We start from the raw sequence: 13,614 nt of genomic DNA, 5'->3' as shown, positions 1-13,614 counted from the left end.
AGGAAACTTGGAACATCAAAAAGAAAGAACCTGGTAAGAGGGACCTCCCTGGTGGTCTAGTGGCCAAGACTCCACACTCCCAATGCAGGGGGCCCAGATTCGATCCCTGGTCAGGGAACTAGATCCCACATGCCACAACTAAGAGTTTGCATGCCGCAACGAAGATCCTGAACGGGGCGATGAAGCTTCCGTGTGCTGCAACTAAGACCGGCACAGCCAAATAAATAAATATTCAAAAAAAAAAAAAAAAAGAACCTGGTAAGAATAATATGAGGAAATATAATATACTTTCCTTCTCCCCATGGGTCATCTAAGTTGTTTGATGGTCGATGCAAAAATTATGACACTGTCTAATGTGGTTCTAAATGCATGTACAGGAAATATTTAATACAACATTAAAATCAGTAATCACTTTGCAATGAAAGCATACTCCCAGCCCACAGAGCTTTTCAAAGATGCTCATGCCATCATTACCAAGGCATTTCTCAATTCCTAATGGTGAGGGTATTCTATGAAACCTCCTGGGGGCTTAGAGCAATGATGCGGAGTGGGAAGGTTGCACATAATAAACATACTTTAACTTTTCTGTTTCCTATGTTCTTTGATTCTTACCTTTATGTCATACCAAGTTCCTGAATTTCAGTCTTATTAAATGTACATCATAACACACTATTGTAAGGCAATTATACTTCAATAAAGATGTTAAAAAAAAATGTACATCACAGTGGTGTCCAAGTTTCTGTTAACCAAACTATTAGAATGATTTCTAGCTACTTGAACTCAGAATTTCTGATAATTGCATTCATATAAATAAATGCAGGCTCATCCAACACTGTCTTCTCTCTTCTTCCTTGATACAGAACATTTAGACTTGCTCCCCACACATATTCCCCAGGTTTCTGTAATATAAATTAGTTAAAGTTTGTGACTATTTTGGTGTGAAACCATATTCTCCCAGATCAGAGACATCAGTAAGATGTCTCTTGTTATCCATATCTATTTGGTTTCTGTGTTTCAGTAAAGAGAAGTTTTGGTGTGACTTTGGAAATCAAAAAACACCATGGTATCAGAATCTATTGAGTTTCTGAGTCTTGGATAAGCGGAATAATGCCCTCCCCCAAAGATGCCCACATTGTAATCCCCAAAACCTGTGAATATACCAGGTTACATGACAAAGAGGAATTAAGATTGAAGATGAAATTGTTTGCGAACCAGCTGACCTTAAAATAAGAAGATTATCCTGGATTATCCAAATGGACCCAAATGTAATCAAAAGTGTCCTTAAAATTTTGAGAACTGTTGAATTTGGGTGATAGGCATATCGAGGCTCATTGTAAAACTCTCTCAGTGTTTGTATCCATTAGAAAGTTTTGTAATAAAAAATTAAATATATTTTTAAATGTTCAATGTCATGAAAGACTAAGAAAAGTTGAGGAACCAAGAAAAGGTTTGGATGAAAGGAGACAAAAGAAACATGACAACTAGATGCACCTGATCCTGGACCAGATCTTGGATCAGAGAAAAAAATATTGCTATAAATTATAGACATTTGGGGGACAGTTGGAGACATTGGAATCTAGATTATCTATTAGACAAAAAAATTGTGTCAATGATTAATTTTTAGGACTTGATAAATTTACTGTAGTTTTCAAGAGAATACACTTATTCTTAGGAAATACATAGTAAAAGTATTTAGGGGTAAAGGGGCATTATGTCTGAGACACCCTCAAGTGGTTCAAGGGGAAAAAAATGTATATATAGAGAGAGAGATGGAGCAATTTTAAAATGTGAAGAAAAAAAAAAGGTTAACACTTGGAGAAACTGGAAAAAGGATGCAAAGAGTTTCTGTGTAATATTGTCACAACTGTTCTGCAGGTTGAAATTATTTTAATTTTATATTATTTATATTTTACGTATTTTAAATTATTATTTTAAAAGTGATCATTTCGTGGATGTATTTGTATGTCAAAACTTATCTAATTGTACACTCTAAATTTGTGTCATTTATTGTATGTAGATGATACCTCAATCAAACCCGTTTAGAAATAAAATTAAATGAATAAATAAAAGAATGCAGAGGGAACTTCTGCAAAGGCAGACAAGCGTGTGAAAGGAAGGCAGTGTCGGGAGGGAAGGACACTTCCTTCTAGTTAGAGGTTGGGTTTCATGGAGATGGAACAACTATGGGAGAAGAGTCAGGGTAGCTGGGAAGCCATCATGGCTGTAGGTTCACTTTTCTGCAGCACCACGTAGGGGATGATCTGCACCCTCACAGGGTGTGTTTCCCAGTTCGGACGCTGGGGGGCGCCAGTACACTGCTGCGCATGTACGTTTTCCAGAAGTCTTGGAAAATGCTCCAAGAACTGGAAGAAAAAATTTTAAACCGCACAGTTTGCTGATGGAAAACATAAAAGCAAGGCTGAAAAATCAAAATCAATAAATATTTGAATGAACTGTCTTTTAAACTAGCAGGATGTCAACTTCATTCATTCTTGTCTTTAACATTCCTGCAAAATGTCATTAAGTTGGAAAGTTATTTGTGGGTTCGGAGGGCTGCGTTTGCAAGAATTCCTGCAGATGTACGATAATGCTGGGGAATTGTGCTGTATAGTGGCCCTGAATGTAGGAAAACTGAAGAGCTTCCATTTACATTCATTTTTCTCTTCCAAAAACTTTTTAAATAACAGTAATTAGAGAACGGGCAAAAGACGTGAACACTTGTACACTTCACCAAAGAGGGTATACAAAGAAGGACCTGAAAGATGTTCAACATTATTAGCCATTAGGGAAATAAAAATTAAGGCCACAATAAGATGCCACTACACACCTATCAGAATGGCTAAAATAAAAACACTGACAAGAGCAAGTGTTAATGAGGATGCAGGGTAACCAGAACTCTCCTACATTACTTGCGGGAATGCAAAATGGTACGGAAAAGAGTTTGACAGCTTCTTATAAACTTACACTTACCATATAACCCAGCAATCTTACTCCTAGGTATTTACCCTGGAGAAATGAATACCTGTGTACATGAATATTCAGAGCAGCTTTATTTGTAATAGCCAAACGCTGGAAACAACTTAAATGCCCTTAAAATGGTGAATCTGTACAAACAGCAGTTCATCCGTACAATGGAATACTACTCAGTACTAAGAAGGAACGGACTATTGATAACATATGACAGCCTGGAAGGTTTTCTAGGGTATTTGCTGAGTAAAAGAAACCAATCTCAAAAGGTCGCATGCCGTATAATATTATTTACATAACATTCTCGGAATGACAGAATTGTGGGGGTTATGATTGTCAGATTATGGTTGCCAAGAGTTAAGAAAGGGTGGGAGTGTTGACTACAAAGGGGCAGCATGAGGGAGTTTCTCTGCATGATGGAACTGTTCTGTATCCTGACTGTGGTGTGGTTACATGAATCTACACAAGTGACAAAATTTCACAGAGTGTTTCAAAGCAATTGAGTGAATATTATAATTGGTGAACTCCAAATAAGGTTTTTAGTTAATAGTGTCGATGTTAATGTCCTGGTTTTTATAATTGTCTGTAATCACGTAACTACACATAATATTTACATATAAATACATAATGCATAATTATATTTAAATACATTATATGGAAATATATATAATCATATAATTGTAAGAAATTTTTATTGGGGGAAGCTGAGTGAAGGATACACTGGACCTCTCTGTATTATGCTTTCCACTCCATGTGGGTCTAAAATTATTTCAAAATAAAAAGGTTTTAAAAAATAAAAATAGGGCTTCCCTGGTGGCACAGTGGTTAAGAATCTGCCTGCCAATGCAGGGGACACGGGTTTGATCCCTTGTCCGGGAAGACCCCACATGCCACGGAGCAATTAAGCCCTTGCGCCACAACTACTAAGCCTGTGCTCTAGAGCCCGCAAGCCGCAGCTACTGAGCCTGCGCACCACAACTTCTGCAGCCCGTGCACCTAGAGCCCGTGCTCCTCAAAAAGAGAAGCCACGTCAATGAGAAGCCTGAGCACCGCAACAAAGAGTAGCCACCGCTCGCCCCAACTAGAGAAAGCCCACACGCAGCAACGAAGACCCAATGCAGCCAAAATAAATAAATAAATATTTTTAAAAATAATATGAACTTTACTAACATTCTCTGTTTTGCTAGAGTGACTCTAAGCTTTCAGCTGATTTTGGTATGCATAACGCAGTTTCCATGTGCCAAGATTGGTAGACCTACAGGTTGTATTATCTATGTTTCTCTCAATCAGTCATCAAAAATAACTCCTGTGACATAAAAGACCACAGGTTAACCCTAATGCCAATCAAAAAATGTTGGTGGAGACACATTGACCCCTAAAATGTCTATCCTCTATGTTAGACAAAGAAATCAGTTGTGATTAGAAATAGTCAAACATTCTTCAACTGTCAAAAAGCATATTTGTGATAAGGATTTCTATCCATGACCCTTAATCATGAACTCTTGCCTCAGGGTAACTTGAAGTATTAGCTACTATTAGTGTTACTGTTAGGGTGGTTTGGAAACAACCAAAAGTTTATTTCATCCTAATAGCTTCTCCTTTTAACTTACATTTGGGAGACATGTTTTATGTTGATAATGCTACTACCATGGTGCGATATTTAGCTTTTAAATAAATTATGTATAGTGGGGGTATGTGCTCAAATATATTTTACCAATAGATATGCAAGTTCCAAAATATTTGGAACATAAAAGATGCTCAAAATGATTATCCATCATGGAAATGCAAGTCAAAACCACAGTGAGATACCACTTCACCCCCATTAAGATGGCCATAATAAAAAAGACAGATGACAAGTGTTAGTGAGAATATGGAGAAATTGGTACCCTTGTGCACGGCCGGTGGAAATGGAAATTGGTACAGCCACTGTGGCAAACAGAATTAAAAATAGAATTAACATATGACCCAGCAATTCTACTTCTGCGTATATATACCCAAAGGAAGTGAAAGCAGGGTCTTGAAGAGATATTTGTACACCCATGTTCATAGCAGCATTATTTTTTTTTTAAATGGGGTGTAGTTTTTTGCAATGTTGTGTTAGTTTCTACTGTACAGCAAAGTCGTGTTTCCTGTGCTATAGAGCAGGTTCTCATTAGTTATCCATTTTATACATATTAGTTAGTGTATATACGTCAATCCCAATCTCCCAATTCATCCCACCCCCTTTTCCCCCCTTGGTGTCCATACGTTTGTTCTCTACGTCTGTCTCTATTTCATAGCAGCATTATTTACAATAGCTAAAATGTGGAAGAAATTGCTACCTGACCCAGCAGTCCTGGTCCTAGGAACGTACCCAAAAGAACTGAAAACAGGGGCTCCGACAGATACTTGTAAGCCAATGTTCATAGCAGCACAATTCACAGTAGCCCAAAGGTGGAAACCGTTCCCGGTGAACTTAAGGTTCTTTCTTCATCGCCAAAGAATTCGGAGACAAAGCAGAAAGGTAAAGAAGTTAAGTGAGAGTTTATTTAAGCAAGGATTTGCTCTCAGAGGGAGAACGGGCAGACAGGTGAGGAGCTGGGTTTCTTTGGCAAGCCAGTTATAAGGGGCATACAAATGAAGGGACAGAATATTTACTGGGGAAGGAGAAGTTTGGGGGTCGTATTCCCTGATTTTCATCCCAACTCCATCTTCCCGAGGGGAGGAGGGATTTTTGTCCCTTATTTAGCTTAGATCAGAAGTGTTGTGGTGTTGGTGCAGGATGGGTATTTCTTATCCGCAGGGCTAATTTTATTGTAATGAGAGTATAATGAGCAAAAGGTTACATTTGGACGCAGGAGATTCCCTCTTTCCCCCTTTCTTTGTTTGCTACCCAGACACTTATCACCCAAAATGTGTGCTTTCCTGTCAGCCTGGTTGTTCCTGCTTTCCTTTGTCTGGATATGGATCCCCGATGTTTACAAGATATGTGATTTCCTGCCACCTGGCCCCTGCCCCCATTTCTCTGCTCATAACTAGCGAACTCTCTGCTGTAACAAAACTACCCAACATCCATCAATGGGTGAATGGATAAACAAAGTGTGGTCCATTCATACAATGGAATACTACTCAGCCATAAAAAGGAATGAAGGGAACCTTCAAGATGGTGGAGGAGTAAGACATGGAGATCACCTTCCTCCCCACAAATACATCAAAAATACATCTACACGTGGAACACCTCCTACAGAACACCTACTGAATGCTGGCAGAAGACGTCAGACCTCCCAAAAGGCAAGAAACTCCCCACGTACCTGGCTAGGGCAAAAGAAAAAAGAAAAAACAGAGACAAAAGAATAGGGACGGGACCTTCACCAGTGGGAGGGAGCTGTGAAGGAGGAAAGGTTTCCACACACTAGGAAGCCCCTTTGCAGGCGGAGACTGCGGGTGGCGGAGGGGGAAGCTTCGGAACCATGGAGGAGAGCGCAGCAACAGGGGTGCGGAGGGCAAAGCGGAGAGATTCCCGCACAGAGGATCGGTGCCGACCAGCACTCACCAGCCCGAGAGGCTTGTCTGCTCACCTGCCAGGGCGGGCCAGGGCTGGGAGCTGAGGCTCGGGCTTTGGTCGGATTGCAGGGAGAGGACTGGGGTTGGCGGCGTGAACACAGCCTGAAGGGGGCTAGTGCACCACAGCTAGCCAGGAGGGAGTCCGGGAAAAAGTCTGGAGCTGCCGAAGAGACAAGAGACTTTCTTGTGCTTCTTTGTTTCGGTCATACTCGAGGAGAGGGGATTAAGAGCGCCGCCTAAACAGGCTCCAGAGACGGGCGGGAGCCGTGGCTATCAGCATGGGCCCCAGAGATGGGCATGGGACGCTAAGGCTGCTGCTGACACCACCAAGAAGCCTGTGTACGAGCACAGGTCACTCTCCAGACCTCCCCTCCCAGGAGCCTGTGCAGCCCGCCACTGCCAGGGTCCTGTGATCCAGGGACAACTTCCCCGGGAGAACACATGGCGCGCCTCAGGCTGATGCAACGTCATGCCAGCCTCTGCTGCTGCAGCTCATACCGCATTCCAGTTATGACTACTGTATCCCTCCCAACCCCTGGCCTGAGTGGGCAAGAGTACCCTAATCAGCCGCTGCTTTAACCACCGCCTGTCTAGGTGGGGAACAGATGCCTGAGGGCAACCTACATGCAGAGGTGAAGTCAAATCCAAGGCTGAACCCCAGGAGTTGTGCAAACAAGGAAGAGAAAGGGAAATTTCTCTGTGCAGCCTCAGGAGCAGCGGATTAAATCCCCACAATAAACTTGATGTGCCTGCATCTGTGGAATACCTGAATAGACAACGAATCATCCCAAAATTGAGGCCGTGGACTTTGGGAGCAAATGCAGACTTGGGGTTTGCTATCTGTGAATGGCTTGTTTCTGATTTTTATGTTTATCTTTGTTTAGTTTTTAGTGCTTGTTATCATTGGTGGATTTGTTTATTCGTTTGGTTGCACTCTTTTTATTTTAATAATTTTTTTAATATTTTAATTTTTTTTTCTTTCTTTTTTACTCCCTTTTCTTCTGAGCCATGTGGCTGACAGGATCTTGGTGCTCCGGCCTGGTGTCAGACCTGAGTCTCTGAGGTGTGAGAGCCAAGTTCAGGACACTGGACCACCAGAGACCTCCTGGCCCCATGAAATATCAATTGGTGAGAGCTCTCCCAGAGATCTCCATCTCAATGTTAAGACCCAGTTCCACTCAACAGCCATCAAATTCCAGTGCTGGACACCCCATGCCAAACAACTAGCAAGACAGGAACACAACCCCACCCATTAGCAGAGAGGCTACCTAAAATCATACTAAGTTCACAGACACCCCAAAACACACCACCGGATGTGGCCCTGCACACCAGAAAGACAAGATCCAGCCTCATCCACCAGAACACAGGCACCAGTCACCTCCACCAGGAAGGCTCCACAACCCACTGAACAAGCCTCACCCACTGGGGGCAGAAACCCAAAACAACAGGAACTATGAAGGTGCAGCCTATGAAAAGGAGACCCCAACCACAGTAAGTTAAACAAAATGAGAAGACAGAGAAACATGCAGCAGATGAAGGAGCAAGGTAAAAACCCACCAGACCAAACACATGAAGAGGAAATAGGCAGTCTACCTGAAAAAGAATTGAAAGTAATGATAGTAAAGATGATCCAAAATCTTGGATATAGAATAGAGAATATACAAGAAACATTTAACAAGGACCTAGAAGAACTAAAGGGCAAACAAACAATGATGAACAACACAATAAATGAAATTAAAAATTCTCTAGAAGGAATCAATAGCAGAATAACTGAGGCAGAAGAATGGATAAGTGACCTGGAAGATAAAATAGTGGAAATAACTACTGCAGAGCAAAATAAAGAAAAAAAATGAAAAGAACTGAGGACAGTCTCAGAGACCTCTGGGACAACATTAAACGCACCAACATTCGAATTATAGGGGTCCCGGAAGAAGAAGAGAAAAAGAAAGGATCTGAGAAAATATTTAAAGAGATTATAGTTGAAAACTTCCCTAACATGGGAAAGGAAAGAGTCAGTCAAGTCCAGGAAGTGCAGAGAGTCCCATACAGGATAAATCCAAGGAGAAACACACCAACACACATATTAATTAAGCTATCAAAAATTAAATACAAAGAAACAATATTAAAAGCAGCAAGGGAAAAGCAACAAATAACACACAAGGGAATCCCCATAAGGTTAACAGCTGATCTTTCAGCAGAAACTCTGCAAGCCAGAAGGGAGTGGCGGGACATATTTAAAGTGATGAAAGGGAAAAACCTACAAGCAAGATGACTCTACCCAGCAAGGATCTCATTCAGATTTGATGGAGAAATTAAAACCTTTACAGATAAGCAAAAGTTAAGAGAATTCAGCACCACCAAATCAGCTTTACAACAAATGCTAAAGGAACTTCTCTAGGCAGGAAGCACAAGAGAAGGAAAAGACCTACAAAAACAAACCCAAAACAATTAAGAAAATGGTAAGAGGAACATACATATCGATAATTACCTTAAATGCAAATGAATTAAATGCTCCAACCAAAAGACATAGACTGGCTGAATGAATACAAAAACAAGATCCGTACATGCTTTCTACAAGAGACCCACTTCAGACCTAGGGACACATACAGACTGAGAGGGGATAGAAAAAGATATTCCATGCAAATGGAAATCAAAAGAAAGCTGGAGTAGCAATACTCATATCAGATAAAATAGATTTTAAAATAAAGAATGTCACAAGAGACAAGGAAGGATGCTACAGAACGATCAAGGGATCAATCTAAGAAGAAGATATAACAATTATAACTATATATGCACCCAACATAGGAACACCTCAATACATAAGGCAAATGCTAACAGCTATAAAAGAGGAAATCAACAGTAACACAGTAATCACAATCAGGGGACTTTAACACCTAACACCCCACTTTCACCAATGGACGGATCATCCAAAATGAAAATAAATAAGGAAACACAAGCTTTAAATGACAGATTAGACAAGATGGACTTAGTTGATATTTATAGGACATTCCATCTAAAAACAACAGAATACACTGTCTTCTCAAGTGCTCATGGAACATTCTTGAGGCTAGATCATATCTTGGGTCACATATCAAGCCTTGGTAAATTTAAGAAAATTGAAATTGTAACAAGTAGCTTTTTGAAATTGTAACAAGTGTCTTTTCTGTCCACAACGCTATGAGACTAGATATCAATTACAGGGGGAAAAAAAACGGTAAAAAATACAAACACATGGAGGTTAAACGATATGCTATTAAATAACCAAGAGATCACTGAAGAAGTCAACAAGGAAATCAAAAAATACCTAGAAACAAATGACAATAAAACACGATGACCCAAAACCTATGGGATGCAGCAAAAGCAGCTCGAAGAAGGAAGTTTGTAGCAATACAATCCTACCTCAAGAAACAAGAAAAATCTCAAATAAACAACCTAAGCTTACACCTAAAACAATTAGAGAAAGAAGAACCAAAAAAACCCAAAGTTAGCAGAAGGAAACAAATCATAAAGATCAGATCAGAAATAAATGAAAAAGAAATGAAGGAAACAATAGCAAAGATCAATAAAACTAAAAGCTGCTTCTTTGAGAAAATAAACAAAATTAATAAACCATTAGCCAGACTCATCAAAAAAAAAAGGGAGAAGACTCAAATCAACAGTATTAGAAATGAAAAAGGAGAAGTTACAGCTGACACCACAGAAATACAAAGGATCATAAGATACTACTACAAGGAACTATATGCCAAGAAAATGGACAATCTGGAAGAAATGGACAAATTCTTAGAAAAGCACAACCTTCTGAGCCTGAACCAGGAAGAAATAGAAAATATAAACAGACCAATCACAAGCACTGAAATTGAGACTGTGATTTAAAATCTTCCAACAAACAAAAGCCCAGGACCAGATGGCTTCACAGGTGAATTCTATCAAACATTTAGAGAAGAGCTAATACCTAGCCTTCTCAAACTCTTCCAAAATATAACAGAGGGAGGAACACTCCAAAACTCATTCTATGAGGCCATCATCACCCTGATACCAAAACCAGACAAAGATGCCACAAAAAAAGAAAACTACAGGCCAATAACACTGATGAACATGGATGTAAAAATCCTCACCAAAATACTAGCAAACAGAATCCAACAACACATTAAAAGGATCATACACCATGATCAAGTGGGGTTTATCCCAGGAATGCAAGGATTCTTCAATATACGCAAATCAATCAATGTGATAAACCATATTAACAAATTGAAGGAGAAAAACCATATGATCACCTCAATAGATGCAGAAAAAGCTTTCGACAAAATTCAACACCAATTTATGATAAAAACTCCCCAGAGAGTAGGCATAGAGGGTACCTACCTCAACATAGTAAAGGCCATATATGACAAACCCACAGCCAACATCGTTCTCAATGGTGAAAAACTGATACCATTTCCTCTAAGATCAGGAACAAGACAAGGTTGCCCACTCTCACCACTATTATTCAACATAGTTTTGGAAGTTTTAGCCACAGCAATCAGAGAAGAAAAAGAAATAAAAGGAATCCAAATTGGAAAAGAAGAAGTAAAACTGTCACTGTTTGCAGATGACATGATACTATACATAGAGAATCCTAAAGATGCTATCAGAAAACTACTAGAGCTAATCAATGAATTTGGTAAAGTAGCAGGATACAAAATTAATGCACAGAACTCTCTTGCATTCCTATACACTAACGATGAAAAATCTGAAAGAGAAATTAAGGAAACACTCCCATTTACCATTGCAACAAAAAGAATAAAATACCTGGGAATAAACCTACCTAAGGAGACAAAAGACCTGTATGCTGAAAACTATAAGACACTGATGAAAGAAATTAAAGACGAAACAAACAGATGGAGAGATATACCATGTTCTTGGATTGGAAGAATCAACATTGTGAAAATGACTGTACTACCCAAAGCAATCTACAGATTCAGTGCAATCCCTAACAAACTACCAATGTCATTTTTCAGAGAACTAGAACAAAAAATTTTACAATTTGTATGGAAACACAAAAGATCCCGAGTAGCCAAAGCAATCTTGAGAAAGAAAAATGGAGCTGGAGAATCAGGCTCCCTGACTTCAGACTATACGTCAAAACTACAGCCATCAAGACAGTATGGTACTGGCACAAAAACAGACACATAGATCAATGGAACAGGATAGAAAGCCCAGAGATAAACCCATGCACATATGGTCACCTTATCTTTGATAAAGGAGGCAAGAATATACAGTGGAGAAAAGACAGCCTCTTCAATACGTGGTTCTGGGAAAACTGGACAGCTACATGTAAAAGAATGAAATTAGAACACTCCCTAACACCATACACAAAAGTAAACTCAAAATGGATTAAAGACCTAATTGTAAGGCCAGACACTATCAAACTCTTAGAGGAAAACATAGGCAGAACACTCTATGACATAAATCACAGCAAGATTGTTTTTGATCCACCTCCTAGGGAAATGGAAATAAAAACAAAAATAAACAAATGGGACCTAATGAAGCTTAAAAGCTTTTGCACAGCAAAGGAAACCATAAACAAGACGAAAAGACAACCCTCAGAATGGGAGAAAATATTTGCAAATGAAGCAACTGGCAAAAGATTAATCTCCAAAATATACAAGCAGCTCATGCATCTCCATATCAAAAAAATAAACAACCCAATCCAAAAATGGGCAGAAGACCTAAACAGACATTTCTCCAAAGAAAATATACAGATTGCCAACTCACACATGAAAGGATGCTCAACATCACTAATCATTAGAGAAATGCAAATCAAAACTACAATGAGGTATCACCTCACACTGGTCAGAATGGCCATCATCAAAAAATCTACAGACGATAAATGCTGGAGAGGGTCTGGAGAAAAGGGACCCCTCTTGCACTGTTGGTGGGAATGTAAGTTGATATAGCCACTATGGAGAACAGTATGGAGGTTCCTTAAAAACTAAACATAGAACTACCATACGACCCAGCAATCCCACTACTGGGCATATACCCTGAGAAAACCATAATTCAAAAAGAGACATGTACCACATTGTTCATTGCAGCACTATTTACAATAGCCAGGACATGGAAGTGTCCATTGACAGATGAATGGATAAAGAAAATGTGGCACATATATACAATGGAATATTACTCAGCCATAAAAAGAAAAGAAATTGAGTTATTTGTAGTGAGGTGGGTGGACCTAGAGTCTGTCATACAGAGTGAAGTAAGTCAGAAAGAGAAAAACGAATACCGTATGCTAACACATATATATGGAACCTAAAAAAAAAAAAATTGTTCTGAAGAACCTAGGGGCAGGACAGGAATAAAGACGCAGACGTAGAGAATGGACTTGTGGACACGGGGAGGGGGAAGGGTATGCTGGGACGGAGTGAGAGAGTGGCATGGACATATATACACTACCAAATGTAAAATAGATAGCTAGTGAGAAGCAGCCGCATAGCACAGGGAGATCAGCTCGGTGCTTTGTGACCACCTAGAGGGGAGGGATAAGGAGGTTGTAAGGGAGATGCAAGAGGGAGGGGATATGGGAATATATGTATATGCATAGCTGATTCACTTTGTTATACAGCAGAAACACACCATTGTAAAGCAATTATACTCCAATAAAGATGTTAAAAAAAAAAAAAGGAATGAAGCATTGGCACATGCTACAATGTAGATGAACCTCAAAAACATTATGCTGAGTGAAGGAAGTCAGTCACAGAAGGTCACACATTGTATGATTCCTTTTATATGAAATGTCCAGAATAGATAAATTCATAGAGACGGATTCGAGGCTGGGGGACGGGAAATGGGGAGTGACTGCTAATGGGCATGATGTTTCCTTGTAGGAGGGTGAGAATGCTCTGGAACAAACAGAGGTGGCAGCTGCCCTACATTGTGAATGTGCTAAATGCCACTGAATTGTTCACTTTTAAATGGTTAATTTTATGTCATGTGAATCTCACCTCAATTAAGAAGTAATGTTTGCAAAACATTGCTCCCAGCAGTGGGGAGCCAGAGACACGATCCAGTGGTTAGGCAGGTTCCCCAGAGCTGGGGGAATTCCTCTGGGCCAGGCCCTGCAGA

The 13,614-nt window shown here is 39.8% G+C and overlaps 1 protein-coding gene across 1 annotated transcript in view; it reads right to left on the bottom strand.

The window, feature by feature from the left end:
- The window catches only part of LOC309624703 (olfactory receptor 7G1-like), a 220,844-nt gene extending 208,326 nt beyond the window's left edge, over positions 1–12,518 (bottom strand). The window contains exon 1 of the mRNA XM_082383095.1: positions 12,483–12,518. The gene's annotated coding sequence lies outside the window, so the exon portion shown is untranslated. The remainder of the gene's footprint in view (positions 1–12,482) is intronic.
- Between the last annotated feature and the right edge of the window lie 1,096 nt (positions 12,519–13,614).

The sequence above is a fragment of the Balaenoptera borealis genome (assembly GCF_965194805.1).
Source record: "Balaenoptera borealis genome assembly, chromosome: 2".
Lineage (NCBI taxonomy): Eukaryota > Metazoa > Chordata > Mammalia > Artiodactyla > Balaenopteridae > Balaenoptera > Balaenoptera borealis.
The sequence above is the reverse complement of the archived record's forward strand: the minus strand, read 5'-3'. Positions and strand labels throughout refer to the sequence as shown.